The sequence below is a fragment of the Myotis lucifugus genome, unplaced genomic scaffold, assembly GCF_000147115.1.
Source record: "Myotis lucifugus unplaced genomic scaffold, Myoluc2.0 scaffold_37, whole genome shotgun sequence".
Taxonomy (NCBI): domain Eukaryota; kingdom Metazoa; phylum Chordata; class Mammalia; order Chiroptera; family Vespertilionidae; genus Myotis; species Myotis lucifugus.
This window is the reverse complement of record NW_005871085.1, coordinates 2,590,656-2,605,991: the sequence shown is the minus strand read 5'-3', so window position 1 is coordinate 2,605,991 and position 15,336 is coordinate 2,590,656. Positions and strand designations below refer to the sequence as shown.

The 15,336-nt window shown below is 52.0% G+C and overlaps 1 protein-coding gene across 5 annotated transcripts in view; it reads right to left on the bottom strand.

The window, feature by feature from the left end:
• The window catches only part of RIMS3 (regulating synaptic membrane exocytosis 3), a 39,617-nt gene that overhangs the window by 22,302 nt on the left and 1,979 nt on the right, over window positions 1–15,336 (bottom strand). The window lies entirely within an intron of this gene.

Genomic DNA, 15,336 nt, shown 5'->3' with positions numbered 1-15,336 from the left:
TCCAGTAACTCGTGGAGTAAAAAGACAGACTTTGGACATAGCTGTATGACCTCGAGCAAACCACTTCAACTCTCATTCTGTTTCCTCCTTCATAAAACAGTCCAAACTCCTGGGTCCTCCCCTCCCCCACCACGCCACCCTCCCTCCAGGCCTTTAGGAACCTTTAATGTCAAGCTGCTGGAGCTGAAGCTCCACCCACAACTTTAAGACTTCTAACCCATGGAGGACTCATGTTAATCAGCTCTAGACCCTATTCTCCCTTCCTCTGTCCTCCCCCTGATTAATGGGGTCTGTGTTCCTCCCCAGACACTCTGTAACATGCCCAGCAGTCAGGAATGTTAAGGGTAGGTCAGGTGGGGAGCAGAGGGTGGGGACTCCTGACTCCACCCCCAGCCATGTGACCCTAAGCAAGTCACTCAGCTTCTCTGAACTTCCATCTCCTCTTCTATAAAATGCACCTACTGGCCACCTGGACCCAGCTGGACTCCCAGGCTGGACTGGGGAGCAGGTGAGATCGTGAGGAGCAGGAAAGCATAGTGATTAAAAACCCAGGTTGGCCCTAACCGGTTTGGCTCAGCTGATAGAGCGTCGGCCTGCGGACTCAAGGGCCCCAGGTTAGATTCTGGTCAGGGGCATGTACCTCGGTTGCGGGCACATCCCCAGTAGGGGGCGTGCAAGAGGCAGCTGATTGATGTTTCTCTCTCATTGATGTTTCTAACTCTCTATCCCTCTCCCCTCCTCTCTGTAAAAAATCAATAAAAAATATTTTTAAAAAAAAACCCAGGTTGGTTTGGCTCAGTGGATAGAGTGTCGACCTGCAGACGGAAGGGTCCTGGGTTTGATTCCAGTTGAGGGCACATGCCTGGGTTTCGGGCTCAATCCCCAGTAGGGGGTGTGCAGGAGACGGCCATCAATGATTCTCTCTCATCATTGATGTTTCTCTCTCTCCCTGTCCCTTCCTCTCAGAAATCAATGAAAATACATTAAAAAACAAACAACAACAACAAAACACAAAAAACCCAGGCTTTGGAGGCAGACAGACTTAGTTCAAAACCTAGAACTGCCATTTATAAGCTGTATGACCCAGGGACATTTCCTTAACAAACCTCCTGAGCCTACCCTTCCTCATCTCTAAAGTGGGAATAATAATGACAGCCTTAGGATTCTTAGCTGAAATATTATAAAATAAGGATTGGTCGTGTTAAATGCTCACTTGGGCAGTTACATTATTACTACAGTGGGGCCCTGACTTACGAGTTTAATTCGTTCCGAGACCGAGCTCGTTAAGGAGCTCATTAAGGAGCTCGTTAACTCAAATTACTCTATCACCTCAACGCAAAAAATCGGCCGAGAGACAGCTGGTATCTCAAAAAATTCGTTAGTCGGGACACTCGTAAGTCAAGGCCCCACTGTACTCATAAGGGTGCCTTTGTAAACGGCAAAGAACTGCACAGGTGTTAGTGCTTATGGGTCTGGATTACACACCAGATGCAACCACTTCACCAGGAGGCTCAGAGACCAACAGGGTCACCTCCCACTCCAGCTCTGGGTGCTTCCCGAGTGTGGAAGCGCTGGGTTCCTGTGCCTCTCAGTGGAGTGGGGGCTGCCATGTGAGGCTGTGCTCTCTTTTGCCAGCATCTTCATGCCTGGGCCCTCGCTGGATGCTGGACCTGGCATTTGAGACCCCTGCCCCGACCCCAATCCTGCGCACTACATCACCCATGCCACTCTGCCCATGTCAGAGGCCAGTGCCTGCAGTGCCTGCATCCACCGAAGGGGAGAGGAGTTCCCTTGTTTCTAGAATTTCCTTTCCCCCTCAGGCATGGTGGAGAGGAAGGCTGGGCTGAAGGAGCACACCCAGCCTGAGTGGGGAACACTGTGCCAGCTCTTCTCCTGATTGTCTAACCGTTATCTCCCCCAAGCAGGCTCGCACACACACACACACACACACACACACACACACACATACACCCCGGGAGAGAGACAGGGCACAGAGTTTCAAATTTGTGATCACAGGCCATACAGGCCCACACAGGTGATACACACTTAAAGACACAATCACATGCACACATACCTTTAAAATACTCAGCCACACAAAGGCACACAGCCCGGCCAGCATGGCTCAGTGGTTGAGCATTGACCTATGAATCAGGAGGTCATGGTTCAATCTCTGGTTGGGGCACATGCCCAGGTTGTGAGCTCGATCCCCAGTAGGGAGCATACAGGAGGCAGTCGATCAATGATTCTCTCTCAACATTGATGCTTCTACCTGTCTCTCCCTCTCCCTTCCTCTCTGAAATCAATAAAAATATATTTAAAACGCACACACACACACACACACACACAGGCACACAGAAGCAGCCACACTGATAGCCACAGGCCTTCACACAACCACATCTAACACACACACACACACACACACACACACATACACACACACCCTCCCCTTGGCCCTCTCCAGCCCAAAGACGCAGGAAGAGCTCTATCCCTTTAGAGGGCAGGTTCCCAGGAAGTGTCTTACCTGGATCTGTGGGTTCCCTTGGTCAAGGCACACACACCAGCTCTAAGCTGGTGCTTGTGTGAGCTTGAACACACACACACACACACACATGCACACACACACACATGCTCCAGCCCCCAATCTCACCCACCTGGCCCCCATCCCAGCAGGCTGGACAAAGGAGCTCATCGGTGAGGTTTGTGGTGAGGAGATGAGAAGGCTGGCAGGGAGCAGCTGCTGTCACCATGGCTACCGAACTGACCCACTTCTTCTCCACCCAGCCTGGCCCACCCCATCACACACAGTAAAGGGGCAGCCCTCTGAGGGTGTGGTAAGGGATGGACTGAGCATTAGATAGGCTGCGCCCTGCATGGGAAGGCAATATCCAGACATCCCTTGAGGAGAGCAGGGTGCTAAAGAGATGGCCCCTGCGAGACCTAACCCCTGGTCTCCCCCAGCATCAGGGTCTCTGGCCTCAGGGACCTACACGGATCATGCACTTGCCCTCGACACATTTTCAGACACAGTTCTCACAGCAGGGCAGGGTGTGGAGTGGCCAGGCCCAAACCTGTGTCCCCCAGACTCCAAGGACTCAGGACTACATAGTGAGGCAGACTCAGAGCTGGGTGAGCCCTGTGTCCTGTTGGGAACGAGGTTCCTGAGGGCAGGGCTTGCCTGCCCCCCTCAGGCCAGGGGTTGCCGGGGCTTGGCCATGCATCTTCCCTCAGAGACGGGGACATGGAGGAACAACAAGCCCTCAGACAGCTCAGTCTTGTGAAGCAACAGCTCACAAAGCAGAATGAATCACTCCTGTGTGACAGCCTCCCGTAGCTCCCCACTGCCTTCAGGAGCAAGTAAAAACCCCTCACCAAGGCCTACGAGCCAAGTGACCCAACTCACCCCGTGCTCTTGCCCCTCCTCTGTATTCCAGTCACACTGGCCTTCTTTTCATGCCTTTGTCAGCAGTCTGCCTGGAGTGCTCTTCTCCAGCCTGCCTCCACCCTCCTGCTCTGAGGCCCCGATGTCTGCTGCACTGCCTGGGCCTGGCTGATCCCTCCGCATTGCTCAGTCCCAGTTTGAATGTCATTTCCTAGGAGAGTCTCCCCAGATGAGGTGAGTCCCATGTCATGCTCCCCTAGACTCTGTACTGTCCCTGCCTGTTGTGGGTTGCATTGTGTCGCCACACAAAAGATATGTTGAGGTCCTAACCCTGGTATCTCAGAGTATGACCTCAGAATAGGGTCATTGCAGATCTGATTAATTAGGTTGAGCTCATTCTGGAGTAGAGTGGATCTGTAATCCAATATGAACAATGTCCTTATAAGAAGCTAGCCATGGCCCGGCCAGTGTGGCTCAGTTGGTTGAGCATTGTCCCATGTACCAGGTTGCCAGTTTGATTCCCGGTCAGGGCTCATGCCCGGGTTGCAGGCTTGATCCCCAGTAGGGGGGCATGCAGGAGGCAGCCAATTGATGTTTCTCTCTCACATCGATGTTTCTATCTCTCTCTCCCTCTCCCTTTCTCTCTCTGAAATCAATAAATATATGTCAGACTGCTGACAAAGGCATGAAAAGAAGGCCAGTGTGACTGGAATACAGAGGAGGGGCAAGAGCACGGGGTGAAGAGATTCGTGCAATAGGCCTTCCCTTCTCCTGGCTGTGGGCACCGGTTTTCCTCCGGCACCCGGGACCCAGGCCTTCGCTCTGGCCAGAGCCGCCTTCTGTCCTCCGTCTTTGCCGCCCCGGCCGGAGCCGCCTTCCGTCTTCTGTCTTCGCTGCTCTGGCTCGCCTTCAGTCTTCACTCCTCCACTTGGAGCCTACGTATGCAAATTGACCGCCATCTTTGTTGGTGGTTAATTTGCATATCACACTGATTAGCCAATGGGAGGCGTAGCGAAGGCACGGTCAATTACCCCGTTTGTCTATTATTAGATAGGATATTGGCCATGTGAAGACAGAGATACTTAGGGAGAAAGCATTGACAATGGAGGCAGAGATTAGATGATACAGCAACAAGCCAAGGCTGTCACCCAAATCCTGGAGAGAACCATGGAACAGAGCATCCCTCAGAGCTCTCAGAAGGAACCAACCTGGCCAACACCTGGATTTTGGACTCTAGTCTCCAGGATTGTGAGAAAATAAATGTATGTTGTTTAAGCCATCTAGTCTTTGTTAAGCACTTTGTTACAGCTGCCCTAGGAAACTAACACACTGTCATTCCTAGCTTGTTCAGGGCCTGCCTCCCACACCTACACCCCCACCCCCTGGCTGTGAGCTGCTTAGAAATAGGAGCCACTTCGTCTTCTCCATCCTAAATCCCCAGTGCCTGGCACAGATCTGGCATATAGTAGGGCTCTGTAAATATTTGATGAATGACTGAATGGCGACCTAAAATAAATATGAAATTAACTGTATTTATAACTGGGTAGTAGAACTGTAATTCATTTTTATTTCCTTCATGTGACATACTATGTTTTTTAAAGTTACCTCTTTAGAAATGGTATTAATGTTATCATCAAGAAAAAACTAAGTACCTATTTTTATTTGCAAAATGTACATTAAAATAACAGACATTTATACCACTGTGCATTTTGTTAAGAGGGAAAAGTTCTGCTCTATGCTTGATAACTGCTTTTTTATTGATTAATTGATTCTTCTTTATGTCACCAGAGTGCTTTCCGGCATCAGATTTACAGAGTTCGAGCTCTGGGGACTTGTGAAACATAGGTTCCAGGCGGAAAGGATCCAGGCAGACTATGCATGCTTCTCACCGCCTCTGTTACCCACTGCCTCTCAGAGCTGGTGGGGTCGGGCCAGATGTGGCACCTGGCACTGACAGGGCTGCTAGACTTGTCACTTGATAACGCCACCAGCCCTAGGCAAAGGCACTCCCAAACAAAAGCAAGCTCCTTCCCTCAGTGAATGCACAGCCCAGTGCCTCTCAAATTTAAATGTGCACGTGAATCACCTGGGCGTGTTGCTGAAATGCAGATTCTGATTCCATGGGCCCCAGGTGGAACGTGGGACTCTGCATTTCTTACAAGCTCTCGAGGCACTGAGAGATAAAGATCACATTCTCTGGTTGTTCTGCAGAAGGAGTGAACTCTTCCGGATGGGGAGACCAGAGAAGGCATCATGGGGCAAAGCACTGCAGAGCACCTCAAAAGATAGGGGGTTCTGGAGAGGTAGAGGTGGCAGGAAAGAGGTGGGAACTACCTGGGGAGATCCAGAGAGAAAACTTTAGGTTCAGAGACTGGTGCAGTTGGCATGGGAAGTAAGTACAACTGTGAAGAGAGGGCTGGAAAGGTAGGCTGGGAACAGCCAATGAAGGGCTCCGAATGAGGGCCGAGAGGCTTGGCTTTAATCCTGGAGGGAGTGAAATCTGACATGACTTAGATGCAGTGTCTTACAGAAATCAATCTGACACTGAGTGCAGAATCAGAAGAAAGACTGACAGTAGGAAGAGCAGTCAGGAGGCCGGTAAGAAGGGCTGCACTGCTTCATCGAGGAAAAGATGACCAGGAGTCACGGGAGGGCTTGGGGGCTACCTGGAGTTCGTGATGGGACAAGGTTGGGGAGAGGGGAAAAACCAGAATCCAAAATGATGTACAGGAAGGGTGGGAACTGAGAGGTGCCATCAGCAGAGCCTGAGGCCCCGGAGGAAAAAGTTGGCTTAAGGGGAAGATGAGTCCCCATTTTAGATATGATAAGTCTGAGGTAATACTGCAACTCCCACGCGGAGGCGTTGGGCTGGTAAGCAGATGCACTGGAGCTCAGAAGGGCAATGTGCGTGGGCAGGTTTTGGGTATGTTCCCCAGAGGGAAAACTGGGATACGGGAAGGAAGGAGAACGCCCAGAGAAGGGTATAGAGTGAGGAAAGGGCCCGAGATAATGCCCAGAGTTAGGAGGGAAATGAAATCCATTGAAGGGTGGAGAATCAGTGGTTAAAAGTAGGAGAACTCAGAGAAGATGCATGAGTACACAGATGGCCAACCTGGAGACCCCACCGCACCCTGACACTGGGACCAAGGCCTGCCCAGCCCAGCCCAGCCCAGGATGCAGGAGGGAGGCCGGGGAGCACCCTTACTCTCTCCTAGGAGCAGGGGAAGTCCAGGGCTGAAAATGAGCACAGCTCGAATGGAAAGAAGACTTTGGATGGGTACAGAAAGGGGCTAGATCCCCTGGGGAGGTCCAGGCTGCAGGAGGATCCCAAGGGTCCTGGGGCCCCCAAGCACTTATTCTGGCTCAGCCCAAACTCAGGAGGACAATCCCTCCAGCCAAACGCACACACAGGACAGAGTCACACCCAGGGGACTACAGAACCCCTCCCCCAGGGGGAGGGCAGGGAAGGTGGGGGAAGAGGCCTTCGGAACAAAGCCTTATTTCCGGGGAGTACATACTTTATCATTCCACTAGGAGAGTGAGCAGAGACACTACTAACAGTCACACAAGGACCACAGGTGTAAATTAGGACTATCCCAAGCAAATCCAGCTGGGTCCGTGGTTGGCAAACTGCGGCTCGCGAGCCACATGCGGCTCTTTGGCCCCTTGAGTGTGGCTCTTCCTAAGCCTTAGGAGTACCCTAATTAAGTTAATAACAATGTACCTACCTATATAGGTTAAGTTTAAAAAATTTGGCTCTCAAAAGAAATTTCAATCGTTGTACTGTTGATATTTGGCTCTGTTGACTAATGAGTTTGCCGACCACTGAGGTGGTCATCCTAGCCCTGGGAATCCTGGATCTCAACACAATACCCATTTGGTCCCTGCTCCTCCTAGATGAGGTGGTGGAGCTAACAGACAGGCTAGCTCATCCTCCGAGGCAGGCCTCCTCCAACCCCCCGCCCCCCTGCCCCCAGTCCCGGCTGAGGGCCCTGGTGGATGGGGAAGTTTCTCTGCCTCCCAGCCCCGCCCCAGTCTGAGCTCCGAAGCCCCCCGTGGGGAGACACAGCAGCACCAAGGACAGCAGCCAGCTGTGGCTGGCTCCCGCGCTACCCGTCTTTTTTTTTTTTTTTTTTTTAATTGCTGGGGCGCCGCTAGGCCTGATCAATATTTCAGGGGGGTAGGGGCTCGGGTAACTAGCTTCACGCCAAGCTGGAAGGCGCCGCTTGCGCCTGCCACCAGCTCTGGGGACCCTCCTTGGGAACTCAGCACACCCGCAGACCCAGCCAAGCAGACACCGCCCTCAATGTGCTCCTCAATGTGCTCCCATTTTCCCAACACCTCTCTGCTCCCTCCCACCACGTCCCTTTCCAGGCCACAAAGACACACCTTCAAGCAGCCACTCAGCTTCAAGCAGCCACTCAGATACACCACATAGCCAGACACACACTGTACAAAGACGACGGCATACACAAAACAACAGGCACACCACACCCAGCAAGCAACCAACCTACACACACACACACACACACACACTACATGGAGATGCATTCGCCACAGACCCATGTGCACATCACACACAGACACATGAGACACCCTGCCACACACACTGCACAAAAACTCACGCATGGAGAACCTCAGACACAGGACCCAACAGACACACACATCACACAGCCCACACACGCAGCCATGCACACACGCATACACATACAATATCTCTCACGGAGACCCCCAGACATGTCATCCAGAGCTACATTCACCACAGACACACACATCACACGCATATATACATACAAACTTAAGCTCTCTCACACACATACACACGCACATACAATATGCCTTCACGGAGACCCTCAGACATTCACCTTGAATATACACTAGTAAGCACATGCCCTGCACTACAAGGCCCCTGCCCCCTCCCGGAGCCCAGGCCTGCGTTCCCACTGCGAACATGGGACTGGGGCGGGGACAGGCAGCTGTTGGGCCCTGTGGATAAACCCTGGGGTCAATGCTCAATCCACAGGAGCAGGCAGTCAGCAGCACAGAGGTAGGGCAGGTGAACAGGGACCTTTGAGACACCAAATCCTCCTGACTTCTCTGTCCCTAGGCACCAAGTTCTGGGGCATGAAGCTCTGGGGACAGCCTTAGTGCTCCCTGGGACTCCAGCCTTTGGGAGGTTCTGAGACCTGTGTTGTGCATGGAGACCAGGAGACTGTTAAGCCTGCAACACCTGTTCCCCCAGGAGTGCCCAAGGTCTGATTCAGACAAGGGGGCATCCTACCACCATCCAGACACCTCACCTCCAAGAGCCCCCCAAGCAGGCTGAGGGAGCAGTGGCACAAATTCTCCTGTCTGCAGGCACAATCATGGCAGGATTCTCTGAAAGAAAGCCAAGCCAGAGCACAGGGCGAGGGGAGGGCTGCAGGCTGGCGCAGCAGGGGGTGAGGGAGAGGTGGCAGGCACCTTCCAGATTATCTAGGCCACATGCGGCTCTTTGTCCCCTTGAGTGTGGCTCTTCCACAAAATACCACGTGCGGGCGCGCACGTACAGTGCGATTGAAACTTCGTGGCCCATGCACAGAAGTCGGTATTTTGTGGAAGAGCCACACTAAAGGGGCCAAAGAGCCGCATGTGGCTCGCGAGCCGCAGTTTGCCAACCACTGATCTAGGACAATGGTCCTCAACTCTGCCATCCCCTGTACCACATCCCGATTTTGCGTTATCTACAGAACCCTGTGTGCCCCCCTCCATGGGATCTGTCGAATCTACATACTCCTGAGGTGTTCATTATTTTCTTCAAATTTACACTTTTAACTCAAAAGCATTTACTTTAATTAGAAACTTAGTGTTACCACTGTAAATAGAGAGCCAATATCACTTTTAATAACTAGAAAATGGCAGTAAAATAAATACAGTATTAACAAAGCAGTATTATTTAATTTTAGCTAATTGAGCTGCCAGTCAAGATCTCTTTGTTACAAAGCGGAGGGCAGCAAGCATTGGAAAGTTGGTAAAGACACACTAGCACTACGTGACACTTTCTCCTGGCGACAACCTTGGACTTGATAAAGTTGAAAGGGAACCCACTTTCTCACTATGTGAGCCAATGCTATGGAATGGCAGGTCCACGAGCCACGGAAAGTCATCTCAGGTCCCACTCCCCACCCTGGGAAGCTCTAGCCTTGTCTGCCTCCTGCAGGAGTTTGGGCACAGTGACCAGCTGGCACTCCATTGCCACAATCCATCCTGGGAATGACAATCCTTAGAAAGTGCTCAGCTCTTTCCTATTTACAAACTTTAGTTCTTTCCTATTTACAAACTGTCCTTACACCCAACTCCCAATACCAGACTTGCATCAGGAATTATCATGCCCATTTTTTAATGAGAAAGTTGAGGCTCCAAAAGGTTGAGAGACTTATCCAGAGTCACACAGCTACATGGGGGAAGGCCTATGAGTAGGTGACTCTCAACTTCCACCCAGATACCCTTTCTGCTCTACTTGCATCCGTCTGTCCCACATTCAGGAGCCCTTGCTCTGAACTGACCGATGCTGGGCATAGAGGGAGGATGGATCCTGGTATCTGAGGCTCTGAGGCTCTCACAATCCCAAAAGGCAAACAGGCAAGTGAATAAGCAGCTGAAGTTAAGAGACGTTAAGAGTTTTTACTCTGGCATCACACTGCTGTGTGTCCCTAGCCTGCAAATGTCACCTCTCTGAACCTGAGTTCCATTGTCTGCAAAATGGGAATAATAATAGCCATTATAGGGCATGAAGATTAAATGAAAGAATGCATGTGCATAATGCCTGGCACAAAGTGCTCAAAAGTATTTATTACTAGAGAAGTACAAAGAATAGAATTAATGCAGGCGAAGAATAACAGTGGGGAAGGGGGAGCAGGCCTGGCATGGTTCTTCACTGAGGAAAGAAAATGATCTTAGTCTTAGAGGATAAATGTGACTGTTTTGGTAGGAGAACAGTCCGACTGCTCATGCCCTCCTTCTCCCTCTGTCGCCACTCCAAAATTCAAGATCTCAACTCCCTCTGTCTCTGCTCAGGCCTTTGACACGTTCTTCAGAGTCTGCCTGGGCACTGCTGCCCCAGGTAAAGACTCCCCTATAAGTCACAATGCCCAGTCTGTTTCCTCCAGCTGCTGTTCAGATGGAAGGCGGGGGGCCAGGCCCACCCTGGCACGCTAAGGATTCTAGCAGAAATACGTTCCCTGATAGCAAAGACCCTGAGGAAGTTAAGAGACGTGGTTGCATGTCTGACTTTGTGATCCTTCCCAGCAGGCTGCCATTGATTGGACCAGGGTGGGCACCTGACCCACTCAGAGCCAATCTGATCTTCTGCAAGTTTGGGCTTGTATCTGTCAAGTCCTGAATGTGGCTGGAACCGAGGGGCACAATACAGGAACTATAGGTAGCCCCGGGTCTGGAAAAGCAGCGAAAACCTAGTCTGTGGAGACAGAAAGGTAAAGGCAGACAATAAGGTTGCTTCCATTTTTCCTGGCCTACCGGTCCCACTTCCCAAAGGCTAATGCTTTTTCTGGCCCTCGGGTCCCAGGAATCCCTTGTGTCCTCATAATAAACCCTCTGTATGACTGAAGCTGGCTTGAGTGAGTTTCTGTATACAAGCAAAGACCTAATTAAGACAGGGAAGAAGCCGGGAGCTAGAGAACCAAAGATGATCAATCCTGAAGAAAAATAATCATGGTGCCTGCATGGGGGGAGCTCGGTTTAACAGGGGACAGGAGGGAGAGATGCAGACACAGTACAGATGCGGCCGAGGGAGGAGGGCTAAGTCTGCCTGGGGAGGGCCGGGAGGGTTCCTCAGAGGCTTCACTGCAAAGGTGGCAGCTGAGCTGGTTTTGAAGAATAAAGGACTTTCTCCAGGGAGACAACACAGGGGTGGGGAGGCATTACAGGCAGAGGAACAGCAAGTGCTGAGGCACAGAGGCATAGAACAGCCTGCTGTGTTAGAGGAACTGCCAGGAGTTCAAAGTGTGGTGGGGGAGCAGGGGAGATGAGGCTGGAGTCTCGCAGATCACAGAGGGCTTTGAACACCATGCTAAGAAGCTACCGGAATGGGGAGCTACCGGAAGTATTTTAAGTAGCAGGGGGTGACAGGGTCAGCTCTGTGTTTTAGAAAGATGGCTCTGTGGCTGTAATGAGAAAGGACTGCAGAAGGCAGGCCAGGCAGGATGCTGAGAGGTCAGTGAGTTTGCTAAGCGATGATTCACCTATTCCTTCATTCACGGAACAACTCACTGCGTACCTACTATGTGCCGGGACTAGGCAAATCAGGACTCCTGACCCCATGGAGTTCACAGTCTAGCAAGAAAGAGAGACAAGGAAAAAGCAATTCAAGTGTAATGAGTGTCATGAAGAGGAACGAGGTCCTGCGGAGCGGGACGGTGTTCAGTTTCCGGTTTTCAGGCTTTGCTGCGGAAATGGTGTTTGAGCTCCTATCTACAGGATAATGAGGAGTAAGCAGGGCACCAGAGGAGGAGTGCATTTCAGGGTGAGGGGACATGTGTGAAGTCCTGCAGCTGAGGGAGAGGGGTAATGGTGCAAGATGATACAAAACAATAGGCAAGGACCAGATCACACAAGGCCTTGTAAATGACGTCAGAGATTGGAAGGGTCTTAAGCAGGGAAATGATATAAACATTTATGTTTAGAAGATCACAGTGTGAAAAGTGAAATGAAGCGAGGCAAGAACAGAAACATCAGGTGAGCAGCTTAGGAGGCTGTCACAGTGGTCCGGGTGAGGGTTAATGGCGGTCTGGAAGGAGGGGGTGGGGCAGGGAGAGGGATGACAGATTCGTAAGATATTCAGAACCAATAGGACTTGCTGAGGATTGGCTGTGGGATGTGGGGGTGAGGTGTCCAGGAGAACTTCCAGCTTTCCAGCTTGAGCAAGTGGGTGGGAGGTGGTGGCAGAGAAGAGCTGGGGACACTGGAGGCAGAGCAGGTGCCTGCAGATGGAGCTGTGGACCTAGGTTGGGAGCTAAGGTTGATTGTGTCACATCTAAATGTGGCCCAGGAAGCAGTTATAACTGCAGGTCTTGAGCCCAGAAGAGATAAAGCCAGTAGAGTAAATGAGATTACCCTGGTGGTGGGGTAGAGTGTGCAATAGAGTAAGAAAAGGGGCCTGGGTAGCTCTGAGAAATCATGGTAGCAGCAGGGCCCAGGGGCAGAGTGACCGGGAGTTCTGGGCTTAGAAAATCAGAACCATGAAATCCAAAGGGTACTTCGCTCAGGCCTGGGAGGTATCTGGCTTTGGTCCCACCTTTCCTGGCCAAGCATGACGCCTCGGCACAGGCACTTCCCAGCTGAGACAGCCCTCCCTTCCCCACCGCATCTTCCTCCTTGGCGAAGTCCAAGTTATCCTTCAGACCTAGCCCAGGGGGCCCCTCTTCCTAGTTGACGACTTCCCTGATCTAGGCATGCGCTCTGCGGTCCAACAACCTGGGTTTGAATCCCAGCTCTGCCTCTGGATAGCTGTGTGACTTTGGCCAGGAAATGTAACCTCACTGTCCTCATCTACACAACAGAAATAACAGTAGTACCTGCCTCATCGGGCTGTGTGAAGATGAGCATGTAACGTGCTTAGCAGAGAACCTAGCACACAGTAAGCACTAAATAAATGTTACTATTATTAACATCACACCCACTTTGGGACAGTTAGTCATGTCCTCCACCTTATGCCTCCTCCACTTCGGAACTATTTGCAGGCCGGTGTCCTTCCCTGCCTCTTCCTACCCAACTTGTGGGGCTGTATAATGCAGGGCCCAGTGCTAAACCAAAATGCGGGACTCCTTGTTCAAAATTATTAAGAATTTCAAAATTATTAAGAATTATTAAGACAGCAGAATATTAAGGCAAGTGTGGGATCCTTCTAAGTGGGATCCTTCCTGTGCAACCAGAGACTCATGAAACCAGCCCTGTCCTTGCACCCAGCCAGCCCCGGGCCTGGGCCTGGCCCAAGTAGGTGTCAACCTTCATGCAATAGAGTAAAAATGCCAGCTGACAACTGAAATGGTTTCGTGATTTCCATCTGGAATTTCATTGTATCCTTCCCATAGAGAGATAACATCAATCCCCTTTTAGAGTCGAGGACATTGGAGTTCAGAGACGGGGTGTGCCTTCCAGCTGGAATGTGAACATAGGGTAGTTGGCTCCAAAGCCCTGCCCGGTGCCCTCTGGCTCCACAGGGAGGTCAGGAGAACCTGACCCCGAGGGATGAACTTCGTCAACAAGACCCCGAGGGAGGGAACTGGAGGGACTGGGACTGGTTCCCTCCCTCCTGGGATGAGCCACATAAACAACCAGCTCCCTGGGCACCAGGGCTGCTGCACAGGGAAAGGGGTAGGACAAGGCAAAAGGTCACTCCTGAGAAGGTTGTGCCTGAGGGCCATAGACCCCCGCCCACACTCTCTGGAAATCAGACCCGGTCTCCTCTGCTTAAAACTGTTCAGAGACCGCCCTTGGCCTCAGGGCTGTTCCCAAGTCTTTATATCCTGCTAGACCAGGGAGTTCTGGCCTGGCTGTGTTGACACCTTCCTCCTCTCTACTCTCTCCACTGTTGTCATCCCCCTCCCCACCACACGAAGGCTGTAGCTCACAACATTCCCTTTCCTCATCACTTCTTTGTCTCCTCAACTCCTTGTCACCCTAGGATTCCTGAACCACCCCCCCCCCCCTTTCAGCACACATCACCTGCTCTGGGCTGTTTCCTGGCTAGAATGCAGGCACCCGGAGGCAGGGCCTGCCTGGCTCATAGGACTTGGTACATCAGGTATCTGAATGTAACCCTCTGCAACAAAGGCGGGGGGAGGGGGGGCTCTGCACTCTCTCCCCTGCTCTCCACTTCTCCCCAACTGTCCTTTTCTTGTCCAGGCATCTTGAGCCCGAAGTGTGAGGAGCCCAAACTTGCAAAGGGAAGAGAATCATCATACAGTATGCAGCCCCCACCTGCCAGCTCGGGGCTGGGTGCTGTGCCTCTAGTTAGTACATTTAATCCCTCAAGAACCTTCCATATGGGGGTGGGGCAGTCTGGGTGTAAATTATTCCTATCTCCCAGGTTGCTCACCAAGTGCTTGAGACCACTTGCCTGGAATGGTAACAGCCTGGGAGTGGAGGATGCCACATTTGAACCCAGGACTGTCTAAGTATCTGGTGTCCTTTCTGCCCCTGTGACTTACTATTCCCATCCAGCTCACCTCCAACCACAGAGCGATTGTTCCTCACCCATGCCCCTCAGTTCACACACACACCCCAGGCAGCACAGCTCCTCTGTTGGGTCAGCAAAACACCAGTGTAGAGGCCAGTGTAGAAATCACTCCTCCCCTGGGTCAACAAAATGCCATTGTGGGAGAAATACCCACCCCAGGTCAGCCAAACACTAATGGGGGAAGACACCCCCATTGTCAGCAAAGTGCAGGTACAGGAAGCACATCCTACACCCCCAGTCAGCAAAAGGCCAGTGTGAGAGACACCTCCCTATATCCCCCTCTGCCTGGGCCCACAACATAGGCTTGGGGTACACAGATAGAGTCCTCCGAGGTGGTGCTCCTGGGGTGGGGGAAGGCAGTATAGCTGGGGTTGCTACTGTTGCCTGGGGCTGGGGGGAAGCAGGGAAGGCTGCGGCTGGGGAGTGGAGCAGACAGGGGTGAGAGTTCTCACATGGCACTAATGAAATCAACCACCAGCCTGCCCCCTCCCCTCCCACCTCTCCCCTGCTCCCCAGGGACCCTCCAGGCTCCAGCTGATGCAATGCCCAGGCCCAATAATTGTTTTCTTCCCTCTTTAAAGGGCCAGCTGCTGGTGCAGCAGCAGACATCACCCTGACCCTTGACAGACCCCACAGAGCTTAGCACCCGGTTAGGGATAGGGGGAGCCCAGAAAGGAGCAGCTCAGCCCTGGGTTCTGCAGAGTAAAATCCAATTATGTCC